Raw genomic sequence first — 15,930 nt, forward strand, 5'->3', positions numbered from 1 at the left:
CTTTTCTATCCTTTCACAGAAGATGTCCTTTTCCCAAAGATCTGTCCAATTTCCTTCCTCTTCAGTCCCAATGGGTGTTTGTAGCTAACTAACTGCCATGTGGCCGGTTCCTGTTTGAGCAGTTGGCAAAGATACTTTTCCTGTTCCAATTCTATTTTTGTCTGGACTAATTCCTGTTCCCATTTTTCTGCTACCATAATAATCTTCTGCCAGGAGGCCTTCACTTTCTCCTCCTCTTGCCTCGTCTCTTATATAATTGCACCTCCAGGCTTTGAAGGCACCTTAAAGCCTCTGGTTGGGCCTTTCAACATCGCTTGCAAAGTCTGTCTGATCTTTCCACCTGTTCAGCAAAGCTAACCAGTCCCGAGCCTATCAGCTCAGTGGGTACCCTGTGTTGCATTAGAGTCAGGAAACTCCACCGGTTTCTGCCCACAGTTTTGGGCCAGGGGAGTTTCCTTACCACCTCAACCTTCCGCCAGCCCTGCTGACCTCATACATTAATGTCTACTTCTGTCATTGGGTACACGTGTCTCACCATGCACACAAGAATTATGTATTGGCTGGAGTCTGTCCACCTTTATTAATTGGAGACTGTTCCCCCAGACTAACGTCTGCTTGCAGCAGGAGTTGACCTTTACTACCGAGTCCCCTAGTCAAACAGGTACTATATATGGTAGGGTTCAACCCCTATTAAGGGAGATTTGTAGGCCACAGACTTGGCTCTAATAGCACCCTGGATAGTTGCACTGCATAAGGGGTGTCTCTTTTTATATGGACAGGCTGACCACAGTGAAAACAGACCATATAGTGTTCTTGTTGCCCCCAGTGCTACTTTGCAGATTTGTGGGAACTGCTGAGATGTTGATAGGTCCTCTTGTCCTTGCAGTTTAGAAGCATCTCAAAATTTCTCTCCTCGTATGTCACCTTTGATCTCTGGCATTGGGGGTTCTCCAACAACCCATTTCCCTCAGTATAATATGCTTAATTTAGGCCCTCACTTGGGCAGTTTGATGCCATCTGTTTCTAGATAAGCTTCTGTCTTCTCTACAGCTTCTTCGGTGGGGAGTGGCTGAAACCTTTTGATACAACTTTGGGTTCCAGCAGGCAAGACCCTTAGAAACTGTTATAAAACATCAAATCCAATATTTTATCCAATCAGTTCATTTTGAGAGGCAACTGCTGTGTTTCCAAGTCCCATAGGGATTGAGCCACCACCTGAGTTGCCCTCCCAGAGGGAGAGATTCTACTCTAAAGTGGTGTCTGTAGGTTTCTAAAATTAGACCTAAACAGTCTAAGATAGCCTCTGTTACAACAGTATGAGGCTTTGCTTGTTCACATGAAAGGGCATGGGTATGCAGCTTGTGCATCTCTTCCGAGAAACGTGGCCACCCAGGCTGTCCAAGACACCTCAGCCCCACCTGCCAGCACTGCCACCTGTTCAAGCGTGTCTAAAAACACTTCCGGATTATCTCCGGGGCCTACTTTCGACAGAACTAGTACCAGCTTCCTGGGGCTCTCTTCCTCCAGAGCCACACATCTGCCGGGGCCCCATTTCTCACGGCTTTGGAGAAAACCCTCTTGCTGTAACTGTTGGACCTCCTGCTGCTTCTGTTGCCCTTGCACAAGCCATAGTAACAACGTGTGAGTCTGTCTCCTGCTGTGCTGCCGGCATATGAACTGCTTCCTCCATTTAGCCAATTGAACCTCTAATAACATTTTAAAAAAATCTCAGACTGTCTCTCATTCCTCCTTCCCAGAGGGGGTCACGGTCAAGCCCACTCTGGTACCATGTGGAATGATGCACACTCCCCAGCAGTGTGTCTCCTTATGACAGGGAGCAATGTTTCATGGGTTTTAGTCTCCAGTGCCCACTGCAGGCCATCTGTCTTTTAGCTCTATCACTGACAATAATTCTGCATAGCTCCTACACTGCTTTATATTACAGCTTTTTCTGACTTCTCACCATGTAAATTATACCCACTTAGACTCCCTTGCACATTGGGAAAGTGACTGTAAGCAGCTCTGTGGCATTCTAAGATAGTGTAAAGGGTTGTAACTTATATCACTGTACACATGCCCTCGCATTTGGCCCCAAATAAGTCTCAGAAATCAGCCGATGTTTATATCCCTTATTATTCAAAGTGTGTACGGCTACTCATGCCTTGTCTTTTTGGTAGCAAGATCGATCTTGTTGTCATGCAGGGTGCCATAAATGGTAATTTTTTCTCCCTGATTCCTCCCAACTTTCAACAGATTGCACCCCCCACATATTTGGTTGGCTGACCTGGGCAATTTTCTACCTAACACCATCTTTCTGTTCTAATGTGGAATGGTATCACACCAAGTACAAGATATTGGCCAGTGCTTTGGCTTTTGAGGCTAGTTGTTCTAGCTTTGTGGACCCACCCCCACAAGGTGATGAGTTTCTGCTGACTTCCATGCTCAGCACCTCACAGAACTGGAGCCTTTGTCACTCTGTTGCACGCAAGCCATGGGACCACATGGCCCCATGAAATAATTCATGTTTTGCCCTTGACGAGCACTGCCTCTTCAGTCTTCATTCTAAAGAAGGCCACACTATTAAGGATTCTTTGTCAAGTGTCACATATAAAAAGCAGTAGGACAAGACAAACTTACATGTATCCAGGTGCTCAGTAAAATTTTTCATTTACCATCTCATTGTTCTGTTTGTGAGATATTAACATAAGCAGTAGGTCAATGAGTTTAAAAAAATTACCCATAGCAGTCACAAATTGCCTGAAATAGCCGTTAGCTAAATTTAAGTCTAAATTTAGCTGAATAATTCCTGAATACTAATGAATAGCTAGTCTACCTTCCTAAGGGATCCTGTTTCTCAAAAGGAAATTGCACTTGAGAACTGGTAAGCTCCGTCAAATACACTTATGTAATCACAAGCTAGCTCTGCTATATGCTGGCTTATGGCTGCTTCAGGCCATTTTGTTTCATTGGTCTATTTGTCTCTAAGGCTTTTTTCATATCACAAAAGATAACAATGTATTTTGTTCTGAAATGATTTTTAGTGTTGGCTTTGGTGATGACAGCTATACCTCCTGATACATGTTAATATTATGCATGAACCAGGATATAAATGTTTCCCTACGGGGTAATTTATATTTAACAGTCTTTGCTTCTCTTACTTCCCAATTTTGGTGCTAATCACTGTCCTCCATAACAAATTCTCTTCCAGTGATAAAAGTAAAGACCAATTCACAGCAAACAGATGCATATAATAACACACTGAGTGTGTTATATATTTCTCTGCTGCCTGTTGTAATATACTTAAGAGTACAAGACAAATCAGAGGAGTGTACTGAAAACAAGGTGTCTCAACTCTGTGGAAATTCAAAAGTTTAACTTCTATTCCCTTCCACCTTGATCTACCACCTCTATTTCCTCATTCATACAGCTCTATTTCCTCATTCCCCAATCCTCTTCAGCAATTTTCTAGTAACTGAAACCTTGCATTTGTACAGCATTTTGACTGCAAGGATTATTTTTAAGCCAGGGTGGATATGGAAGGGGGGAAACAGTGGTATTCCACCAAGCTATCCCCCCCCACTATCCCCAAATAAGCTCTACCTACTCAAGACACCAAAATGAGATGCCACTGACAGTAGGTCATGTAGATATTCACAATATGATCTGCTAGGTTCTATGCTCTTGTTTGGCACCCCTCTGTGGGTTTTAAATCCTCCTATGGATTCTGCTAAGCTCCTCAGGGTCAGCTCCCCACTGGTGTAGGGCTCAGATGTCCCACTGGACTCCTTGAGCATGGATCCTCCTCACTGGAGCTTGATTCCTTTATTGATGAAAAAAATAATTAGTAGTTCTTTCCCAAGTGCCCCCAACTTGTGATGGAAACACCAGACACAGTAGATTGTGTATCTCTTCATAATATAAGCTGCCATTTCCTTTATTATGTGCTTTGATCAGCAATGTAATAGTTAACAATCTTGACACTTAAATTGCCATAATTGGGGCATCTGCAGTCACAACCATTGAGATGAAGAGGTCATTCACACACCACTCAGAGTTTTTTCAGATAGCTTACAAACAGACTCAGGCAGATATGGCTGCATTGATCATGTCTGGGTCACATTTTGAAGAATTGCTTTGCAACCATGCCCTTATTTAGATGAGAAAAAAGATATGTTTTTCACCTGAGTTAGCTCTGGTGAGCTAGTTTAACTCAGTTGAAAATCTCACTTGTCTATATTGGTTTTCAATGTGGGGTTTTCAGCCTAGTTAAGCATGAAAACTGCATACCTTCAACCCTACCAAATGAATGCAGATTTAGGCTAATAAAAGGATAGATGAATGATCTTTTTTCAGAGTAGCAGCCATGTTAGTCTGTATCCGTAAAAAGAAAAGGAGTACTTGTGGCACCTTAGAGACTAAACAAATTTATTAAAGCATAAGCTTTCATGAGCTGTAGCTGTAGCCCATGAAAGCTTATGCTCTACTAAATTTGTTAGTCTCTAAGGTGCCACAAGTACTCCTTTTCTTTTTATGAATAATCTTGTCATTCAGTCATGAATCTGGAAGTAAGGAGAGATGGATCTCTTTGTTGCTGAGATACAGATGCTCTGTGTGACATTGGACAAGTAATGACTCCCTGGGCCTCAGTTTCCCATCTATAATATGGGGATAATATTTACAGTAGAACCTCAGAGTTACAAACACCCAAGTTACGAACTGACCAGTCACCCACACACCTCATTTGGAAACAGAAGCACATAATCAGGCAGCAACAGAGACCAAAAAAAAAAAAGCAAATACAGAACAGTACTGTGTTAAACATAAACTACTAAAAAAATAAAGAAAAAGCAGCATTTTTCTTCTGCATAGTAAAGCTTCAAAGCTGTATTAAGTCGATGTTCAGTTGTAAACTTGAAAGAACCACTGTAACATTTTGTTCAGAGTTTCGAACATTTCAGAGTTGTGAACAACCTCCCTGCCCGAGGTGTTTGTAACTCTGAGGTTCTATTGTATCTATGTCACAGGGATATTATGATGATTTAAAATTCTTTGATATCCTCAGATACATGGAATTACAGACATTGCAAAGGATCCATAACATCCCACTTCTGCCTAGGAGTCAGCCACCCCTAAAAACCACAAGCAGATACTGGGAGTGGATTCTGAGTGTACTGCCTATTATTGTTGCTGCTCCAGTGCCTCAGATTCAAACCATCACATCTTAACACTGATTTATGAAATGCCAGTAAATTGAAGCATATCATTTGTTATTTTAACTGTGGTGATTAAATGCATTTTTAAATCAAGCAGTAAGGTGCCACCATAATAGAGAAATTATATGGCACTTCTTGGCCTAAAGCAAAGATGGAGTTTGTAATGGTAAATCAATATAAATGCAGGAATACTGAAATTACCTATGGAAAACATCTGCAAGCTTTTTGCTTGCTACAAAATTATATTCCTATAAACTAGTCTTTATTGTCCCTCATTTTCCCAATTCAGTTTTAAAGGTCAGGATTAAAATGTTCAGCTAAACTGGGTTGTTTGGAAGGTAGAATTTTCTGCAGCAGATTTATTTCTACACTGTCAATAAAAGATAAGCAATAGTGTCCAGATCCATATTAAATTATGGGAGCCTTTCTCTTGTAAAAAGCATCCCTGCCTAGAATGATAACATAAATTGCAGTGAGTTACATCAGAGCTAAAATCTAGGGAGGACATGTTCTGTGAAATCCTCCAATCCTGAACGGCCTCAGACCATAAACAAAGGAATTGGAGGGGGCATGTCAATATGACCATGGAGAGAGTGATTGCTGCAGAAGAGGCAAAAGAACTGAGAGATGCTTTGGGAAATGCACCAAGACATCATGGATTTGCTCAGGCAACAATCTCAAATGTTGCAGTCACAGCATTATCGATCTACATACCCAAAGACATCAGCCTCAGCAGCCTTTCCAAACTTTGGAGAACTATCTCTCTACACTCCCCAACATACCTGGTGGCAGCATAGTATACATCCTTACCCCTACTACTCCACTCCAGACAACAAAGAGAACAATAGCCACATGTGAAAACCACAGGTTGGTTTATATGTAACCACAGCCTACTATACTGTAGTCACTTTTACATACATGGACATAAATGTTCACTGTTTACTTCCTGTTTTTACTTGGGATTTTAAAGTATGGCTCACCCTGTTACAGTGTCAATAAAACTTTTTTACCTGTGGGAAAAAAAAACAAAAAACCAAAAAAACTAAATCTGATCTGTAATTTGGATTTCATTTCTGTCCACATATAACTTTATACTCACTGCCACTTCCTATTGTAAGCCAGCTAAAAGCCTGATCCAACTCCCACTGAAGTCACTGGCAATACTCCTGTTGAGTACCAAGAGAACTGGATCACGCTCTATTGTGACTGGAGAAGGAGGGAAAAAACCCTGAAATGATATCAATGCCAGTTTGGCTTGAAAGTGACAATTCCCTCATACATCTCAGTTCCTCATATTCCCATATGGACCATTCCGTCTGTGCCTTTCTCAACTCCCTGCCTTAAATGTTATGTCAGGAGAATAGGGTGTTTTACAGTTCTCATGATTGCACTCAGCAACCATCAAATTATTTAAATATTTACTCCACAAGCCATTTTTTGGAGGAAACAGGACTGTTAGCAGAGCAAAAAGTAACTTCCTGCAATAATTCCTTCAGAAGATCTATTTCCATGTTTGAACCACAAAAAAGTTTTGTTTTGAGCAAAGGTCTGGGGGTGTTGTTTTATGCAAACCAGCTCATCTATCTCACCTTTAATCCAAGAGCACACAAAACTATGCCCTCATTGCAGACAGTCATGCCCACCTTTCTGAGTGTGCTAATTATTAATCCATTCCTATTTTCAGGCCAAGACTCTAACTTCAGGTGTTTGGTGCACATCACCATATCATTTAAAAACCTGCTTCTCACAAAGTAGTGAATTGGTCAAAATCCTGCTCTGTATTCTTCCTTGCTTGCACGGGTGCACTGACTAGGGGGGAAAAGGAGGACTGTGCAGGAAGCCTAGACACCTATGTCAGGAACAATGCTCCCTGAGCCACAAAGAGCATGTGTACTCAGCAAAAACAAAAAAAAACAAGTCTCAGAGCCAGGTCTACAGGCTCAGGTTCATGTTATGGCACCAAAAATAGCCACTGGCACTTAGGCTCTGAAGCCTGACAAGAGAGGTAGGTCCCAGAGCCTAAGCTCTGGCCCAAGCAAGAATGTCTACACTGCTATTTTAAGCACCATAGCACGAGCCCAAGTCTGTAGATCAGGGCTCTGAGACCCACTGCTGTGGGGCTTCTTTTTATTTATTTATTTTGCAGCGTAGACATACCTAATTGCTGGAGGTGATGCTGCTGCATCCAGTAGCACTCCATAGGCCCAGAGGGGCAATCACTATCCAAATTGAGGCACAGTCAAAGACAGGCAAATGAGGAGCTCACAGAGCACCTGTCTGCAGAGGGTGCTAGAAGCCCTGCTTGGACTATTCCACCCCCCTATGCCCCATAGCCATCCTGCCTTCATCTGCACTGTGTAGGCAGAATGCCTCAGAGCTCTAGCACTCTCCTTGCTAGCTGGCTATCCTGGATGCCACAGCTATGCACAAACACAGTCCCAGCACATCTCTGGCAACACCAGTTATTTACCCCTAAGGTTCCCATCCGGTCTTCAGCAATTAATCTGTGCCTCTAACTAAAACACACATTGTGCAATAATTCTTTAGGTTAATCCTCAGTGTCAATAAGCTAATTAAAGACTCCCAGGCTCCTAGGACACAACATGCACCTTCCTGTTTCAGGAAAAAATTAAGTGCTACGCACTGACTTACATACAGATGCAACCAAACACTCTACATTTTCCAAATCATGGAAATGTACAAGCGGGTAGGGTTTGATTACTAACTGTATCTCTAGCGTATTACGCTCTTAACATATTTTATATTTGAAACAGTATAATCGGAGGCACATAATTCCGTGTTTGAACCTGCAAACCTCCCCTCTTCTCTTACAAGCGCAAACCTCTAGAACAGGGGTAGAAAAAAATTAAATGCATTTATAATATACAAATCCTGCAACAAAATTAGAAGTCATAATTCTTCATAACAATAATAACCTCTATATCACCTATTTAAAGCCAGCCCAGAAGAAGGATGGTCCACTGGTCAGGGCTCTAACCTGGCCCCTAGGACACCTGGGTTCTAGTCCTGCTTGCCCACAGGCATCCTGTGTGACCCTGGTGAGTTGCTTAGAGTATGTCTAAGCAGTGAAGAAAAATGACACCTGACCAGCTCCAGCCAGCTTGGGTTCACAGGGCTCAGGGTGTGGGTCTGTTTCAATGCTGTGTAGACTTCCAGGTTTGAGCTGAGCCTGAGCTCTGGGACCTTTCACCCCCCCGCCAGGATCCTAAAGTGTGGGCGCCACCCTGACCCCAAAAGTCTACACAGCAATGAAACAGCCCTGCAAGCCCGAGTCAGCTGATACGGGCCAGCCACAGGTGTTAAGTTGCTGTGTAGACATACACGTGGTGTTGCTGGGCCTCAGTCCCCCACTCTGCCTAACATGGGTGTTTGTGAGGATAAATACATTAAAGACAGTGAGGCACTCAGGTACTATGGTGATGGGAGCCATACAAGTAACTATGATTGATTTACCAATAGTGACCAAAAAATGGTGTTGTGGTATGTTGTTGAATTCTTCTGTGGCCTTTGTGAAGAGAGCTTGCTGACTCTGGTCCACTGCCAAAGTGTGCAATAATTAGTGTCCCTGTAGAGACATGGCAGAGAAAAGAAGGGCTGGGATCCCAATTCAGCAAAACTTTTAAGTACATGATTTACTAAACGGGGGGCCTGAGTGAGAGCAGAGACGGAATTATTCTCAGAACTCTTGAGCTAGTTCCTTCGGGTCAGGGTTGAGATACATTGACAGGGCAGGGTAAGAAGCTTGTGCTGACACTGCCCATGCAGTTCTGTGGACACAGAGGACTTCAGTCTCATGGGCACTTTCCCTGGGCTCTACAGTCACAGAACCTTTATTTTAAAGCAGAAACAAACCTTCTAAAGGCCTGTTCCAACCTCACTGATGTCAGTGGAAGCCTTTCCATTGATTTCAATGGCTTTGGATCAAGTCCTAATAGAGCAACTTTCCTGAAGCTAAAATACTAAAGCAGTGTATTTCACTAGCTTCGGTCAACTCCATCACAAATGCAGAGTTAAACATCTTTGTGTGACTGCGTCTCTGTGTTTTTTGGTTTAGATTGCTGTTTTCTCCCCGGGACAACCATTGTATTGATATCCCACAATACAGACAAGGAAACTGCAAGAGGTGCCACACATTACCTGAGTCACAGAAAACAAGCTACAAATATTTCTGGCATATTGAATAATATATACGCTATCCTGACTTTCACTGATTGAAAGATGAAGGGTTGGCTCAAAACTCCAGGAGGCTAAGAAGAAAGCTAATCACCTGCAGATATCAACAGATGGGAATTGAGGTCCTCATTTATAGGAACACTGAGCAATGCAAGAAATTCAGAATAATGAAATCAAAAACTTGAAGAATAAGGGAGAGGAAGGAATGTCTTGATCTGCAGGGAAGAATTCTGAAATTGACACACAAACACAAGCCTGACTTCTTGCACTGTGAGAATGTTATTCTTTCAGCATCACAGTCCTGATCGACTTTGTTCTCTTCCCCTGTTCTCCTTACCTCATGATATTATTGGACAAAAAGGAGGCAAACAGAGAGCAGAACTGGTTTGGGATGAGTCTAACACTTACAGGGCACCTTACTTTGTCATTGAGGAAGCTAGAAGAGTTGCAAGCAGTTACCACCATTTTATAATAGAATACTAACAATACAAATTATCATAATTCTTAGCACTTACAACATTTGTTTATAGTCTGGTCATTTAGTAAGTGAAATGTGCTTTATTTAATGATGTATAGCAGTGTATATAACATAGCATTTGTTACAAAATCTTTCTGCAATTGTTGCCAACTAGCCCCACTTAAATAATGTTCATCTGACAAAATATGAGCATCTGTTCTAGTCTGAAGGCCAAAGATTTAGCTAAAATTTAAAAACAGTCCCACAGCTACAGTAATTGTCTCAGTTTTGTTTTTAGATAGTGAGGAAAGAGTTATTTTCACTTCTTGAATGTAGATCTCTCCTCTGCTTGTATGACAGCTGGTTCTGCCAGCACTATAAAGCTTCTACAGAATTAGCGTCAAAATGCATCTGCAAAACACAGGGAATTACCTATTTCCTGAGTCTTCGTGATTTGTTTTGAATCCAAAAGATCAGTATTTGTTCTGTGCTCCATGAGGAATTTTCCAGGTTACTTTGACTGATTGTCTATACAGTTACATAATTCTTGTGCCTATTCTTGTCAGAGTTACACTCACATCTCTGTCTTGTGCTCATAAGTGCTGTTTGAGACTACAGATATGCACTGCGCTTGGAATTCTGTCTTTTGGAATAATAAAATGCACCTTTGATTCAGTTCATAGTAGGACATTAACACAGTGGGCCCTAGACTGCCATCAGTCCGACTCCATGGTAGAACTCTCATCCATGTCAGCGGGAGTTGTGGCTGTGGAATGAGGGAATGGAAGCATATGGTGTTCAATCACCGTGATAGTGTTAGAAAAATGTTTAGTTTCAGCAGTGACAGTTCTTCTCTGCTCTCTCCTTTTCTGTACAGGAAAGGAGAACAGGTGTAACTTGTTCTGTGGGATAATCCTATTCCAAGACCAGGAGATGCATGCTGATTTTTCCTCAGGACAATACCAGTGTAGAATAATTTAAATTAAATTACTGATTTAGCAATGGGTGGGGGAGGGTTTCCTCGGCTTGGAGAGTGGAATTCAGCCAGTTTCTAATAGTCTAGCTCCTGGGGTAAATTGCTTGCTCCAGGGCTTGTTACCTTTTTAGAACACAGACTGGTTTTTATATGATCGACCACCAGAGTAAATCCCCCCACCCCCCACAACTGGCTAGCATAGGCAAGGCAAGCTATACATATGCAAACCATAGACACAGTACCTGGGGGCACACATGTCATGTAATTTAAAGAGGATATCAGGATGTCATCTGCCCCCTGACAGATATAGCCCAGAACTCAGTCTGCCTTCTCCTAAGTATGTACCACAACAGCTATGCAGGCTTTTTCCTGTGTTTCAGAATATAATTTATGGCTTCTCAGTGGTTTCAGGTCCCGGAACTGTTATAATCAGTTATGTAGTGTGTAGACCTTTAATTTTAATATAATAAAGCTACTAGGTAACTATTTATTTCTATGATTAGCTGTGTACCAGCTAGCAAGCTTTTAATTACTTAATACCCTGCATAGCTCTTTAATTGAATTTGTTTTGTCCTTTTGGTTACCTGGGGAAAAATTCCTTCTTAAGGGTCCTACTCTGGCATTGACAGGCAGAGCTTGCATTGATGGGGGAAATGTGGAGGTAGTAATCAGGGCATTTGGGCTGACTCAGGAGCACATGCTAGAATGGGAGCTGTGGCCTCCTTTAAAAAGATGCCGTTTATGATCTTCCCCTATGCTGGCCCTGCTGTGCTGTTACGTGTTGAGGGGGGGAGGAGCTCTGGACCCACTGTTGTCCACTTGGAAGCAGCTTAGTGCTTCTGTGAGCACTAGAGACGGCTGCTCCTTGTGCGTCAGGAGGACAAGGACTAAGACTTTGGCTGCCTTTTGTGCAGGTGAGAGATTCCTGGCCTCCCTTCCCACTTTGTCCATTCACACAGAACTAGCCACAATCCAGATCTAAATGTGTGGCCTAAAATGATACTCATGTACAAAGACATCATAGCAGTCCAAGCTGCAGGGCCAGGGACCATAGAATGGGCAATCACCTAAGACACTGAAAACTAGGAGACATCCTTGGAGTTACAGGTGAATAACTATCCCCAGCAATTCAGGGCACAAAATCCTGGCTTGTCCAGGACAATGTCTGACATGTCAATCTTACAATACCTGGTCAAATGGACATTTGGCATTGCTGATTTCCCCAGATTGAAAAATATTTGATTATCACCCAGTAAGCATTGTAGCCAGCCAGATTACCTTTTAATAAGTATTTTCACTGAGAGGTGCCAGATTAACAACCTTAGAGATGACAAAAGAGGAGCAGCAAAGCAGAGGCAGGACAAGCATCCCCTACACTGCCCTGTCAATACATCCAAACTCCGATTTAGAAAGCCAATCTCTCTGAGTGGAAGAACAGCTGGTCTCCTAATGTAATCAATCCTTAGCTTCCCTGCTGACACTGCCAAGAAGGATGGGTGATGGTGGCCTTTGTGGTGTGTACTAGAAACCAGGCTGAGCACAACAGCTCATTTCTTATAACCCACTGACCAGCCATCAGGTGGTAAAGAGCCAAGCTTTTCTCTCGGTTACGTAAGTGAGAGGAGAATTTTTTCTTTTTTCCTTTATGTGGTGGTGTTTCGGGGTGAAATATAAGTCATTTATTGACTTCATTTTACTATGTAAAAATCTTCCTAGTTTGGCTTCCAGGGCTGGAGGCTGATGGAGGAAGGTGAACACGTAAAAGCAGCTTCTCCATTATTTAAAAAAATCAGTTCTGGCTGAACGTGTCTTTTGGAGGTGATGAGGGCAGGGGAGGGTTTGAATAAATAGAGGCACTTACCTTTGAAGCTATCCCCATGAAAGAGCCTGTTAATGGACTGCTGGGAAGATTGCTGCCATGCAGAGCACACAGGGATTCAGCCACACTCTGGCCCTGATTCTGGGCTGTGTCTAAGCTGTATTCAGAACAGTTCAGGGGAGGGCAAGATTGAAAGGTGGCTTTAAGATGCTTTTGCATCCTTTCTCCCTGTTCCTTTCTTCCCACTCCTACAAGACAATGGGCTGCTTGCTGGTGTAAAGCAGAGTACATTCAGGGCTGCTTTATTTTAAGCCTGCTGCAGTGCCAACACACCCGATAGAGCCATGGCAGCAGCCGGGAATAGTTGGCCAAGCCCTCTTTCCCCGACTCAAGACTACTGGAGGTTATGAAGGAGGTGAAGGTGCAGTCTGCTCTGTGCTGCTGAATGATTCCCAACACAGGGGAAGACCCTTTACTGGCTGGTTCTGCTGGGATCATGATTGTTTTGCACGAGTAGCTCAGCATGAAACAACTGCAACACATGTGATAATCTGGCCAATGGGCAGCGGTGTGCTACTATAGACTCATAGACTTTAAGGCCAGAAGGGATCATCATGATCATCTAGTCTGACCTCATATTAAATACCTAAACAATTTCTTGATTCCTAGGTAGACATTCTGGAGTTTGAGATTTAGAGGGGACCATGCAGCATTCAGGCACTTTCATACCTTTTTGACTGCACTAGGGTCTGAATTCTTCCCTCCATTACTCTCAGATTCCAAGTTTTTAAAATAGTCCTTCCTGATTTTTTTCCAGAGAAAACCCAAGCTACAAAGTTCTGGTCCAGATCTCAAGCTTCAAGGAGATTTGAATCTGGTACCGTAGTTAAGATCCATCTTAGAGAGACAAGCCTACACGGCAAAGTTCAGGTCCAAATCTGGATCCAAACTTCCCCAATGTTTGAGGATGACTGGACTCAGCCATTCCTGTTTGAGCCACCTCTCTATCAAATAGAGCCATTAACTCATGTCAATTCTACTCTAGTATTCCTGTGCATGCTGACCCTCTGAAATAGTCTTAATGCACAGTACAGTATTAATTGTATATAGATTATATAATGTACAAACAATGAATCAAGATAATTGGAAAGGAAGATTCTTAAGAACAGACATAAGCTACAGTTTCTCCAACATTGTCACGGTGCCCTCCCCTCAGGTATGGAGAAGGTATTCATGCTCCCTGGGATGGAAGGGTTCTAATGCAGAGGACTCTCTCAGAGGATTGTTTTCATTTTGCATTGCATTTTGATCTACTGGTCAGAGCTGGCTGTTAATTGCTTCTTCTCTTTTTGGCTCACTTCCACTTACAACTCAGCAAGAACAGAACACTGAACAGAATATTCAGTAGGCAGTAAATGGCTCTGCATTTGTTGAGTCCTAAATAAAACTGATGGAGGGATATTGTGACAAGGTGCGGGGTCCAAGGAAACAACAGGCTCACCCCGTTCCTGAGCTAAGGTCCCCTCCCTCTGTTTGCACATTTGCTCAGGGGAAGGGCTATAACCTAAGAGTGGCACTGTGGGAGACTGTGGGAAAATGGCAGTAAGTTCTTTTCCTTAAGGGTTGTATTTATAATTAGAATGTATGTTAAGTTAAAATAAGTGGAAGGGTGACAGAGTGCTCCCTAGTGTGGGGGTCAATCTCATCCCAGATGTGAGGAGAGCTCAGCACTCCCATCCCAAAGTCAGTCTCCCCAAGCTGTCTCCCAAGCAGCCACTCTATAGTTTCCCTCCTCCATCCCCCACCTGTGCTAGGTGGGAGGGGAAGCTGAACTGGAGTTGAGCCCTTGTTCCCTTTGGGAACCATATAGTGCACCTGCACCCTGTCACACATACTGTCAAGTAATATTGGGCCCCAAGTGTAGGGCTTTATTAATTATTATTATTGAACAGTGTGGCAAGCATTTGACAGACACAATGAAGACAAGGTCCCTGTCTCATATAGTTCATGTTCTGAACAGAATACATCCAGGTGCAGGATGGGAAAAGCGAAATAACAAAAGCCTAGTGATAGTCTGATGATTTTAGGATGCCCATGTTAGATTATCTGTTATGTTAACCTTTCTTAAAGGAGCTCAGCAGAGGGCCAAGGGTCATGGGTATTATTCATATTTATTGTCATATTTTGCACTTTTATCGCACATTTCACCCTAAGATCTCAAAACACTTTACAGGCAATAATTAAATCTCACAGCAGCCCTATGAAGTTAATTAGTAATAGACTCACTTTGCATACTGGGAAATCGAGGTTTAACTGCCCAAGACAGTTGTTTTAGGGGTTTAATTTTTGTTTTCATTTTAAAAGAAGATGGGGGAAGTTCTATTGATCAGTCTAACTGTACTGTTCAAATAGAGTGAAAGGAACAAAATAGTGACAGGCTTGAGTAACAACATTTAGATCTAGGTTTCAAATGCTCCCACCTCTTCCTTCTGTGTTTTAAGGTTACAAGACACAGATGAAAAAAGGCACTAATGTCCTCTTAGAATCCAGGAATAGCTAGGAAGGTCTCTTTGAGAAAAGGTGAATGAAACTCAGGGGTGAAAGTAAAATGGAGCTCTTACCAGTATGGGTCCACTCTTCCCCCTGCTCCACCCCTCAATTGAATGGCACTCGCTAGGGAGGGGACATGGGTTCCAAAGCCCAGTGAGTTGAGAGAGGATGGGAACAGGTACTTGTACCTGGTGGTGTGGGCCCTGTTTAGGGGTCTTAGACACCATTTGACCTTTTCTCCATGGTATAATAAAAGAACTAATTTAGACTCAATTGACAATCTTGTTACATGCTGCAGAGCTGAAATCAGTGATACCTAGGTATTAGCTGTACTTTGGGACAGTGTCCATTGCAAGAGGAGTGCACCAGCAGTGCACCAGCAGTGAGGCTCCCCACTAAGAGCTGAAATCACTGAGAGCTGTGTTAAGTGGAGGGCCCTGAAGACATCTTGGTGAGTGGCCAGCCGGGCGGTTGGTGGAGAGGCACGGGTGGCTGGCAGCGAGGGTCAGAGCAGAATCCTGCAGAGAGGCATGGCAATCGGCCTTTAGGGCAATGAGCGAGTGCCCAAGCAGTGGAGCTTGTAAGGTGCCTCCTTACCACCACCCCTTCCACCTTGCAGATGAACTTCTGAACTGTGGAGCTGCACTGGCCAAGGACAGCAATTGTGAGTGGGGTGCAGAGGAGGGACGGCATGTGAAAGGGATTTTTAAGTTGCTTGATT

This window comes from Dermochelys coriacea, chromosome 3 (genome assembly GCF_009764565.3).
Source record: "Dermochelys coriacea isolate rDerCor1 chromosome 3, rDerCor1.pri.v4, whole genome shotgun sequence".
NCBI lineage: Eukaryota > Metazoa > Chordata > Testudines > Dermochelyidae > Dermochelys > Dermochelys coriacea.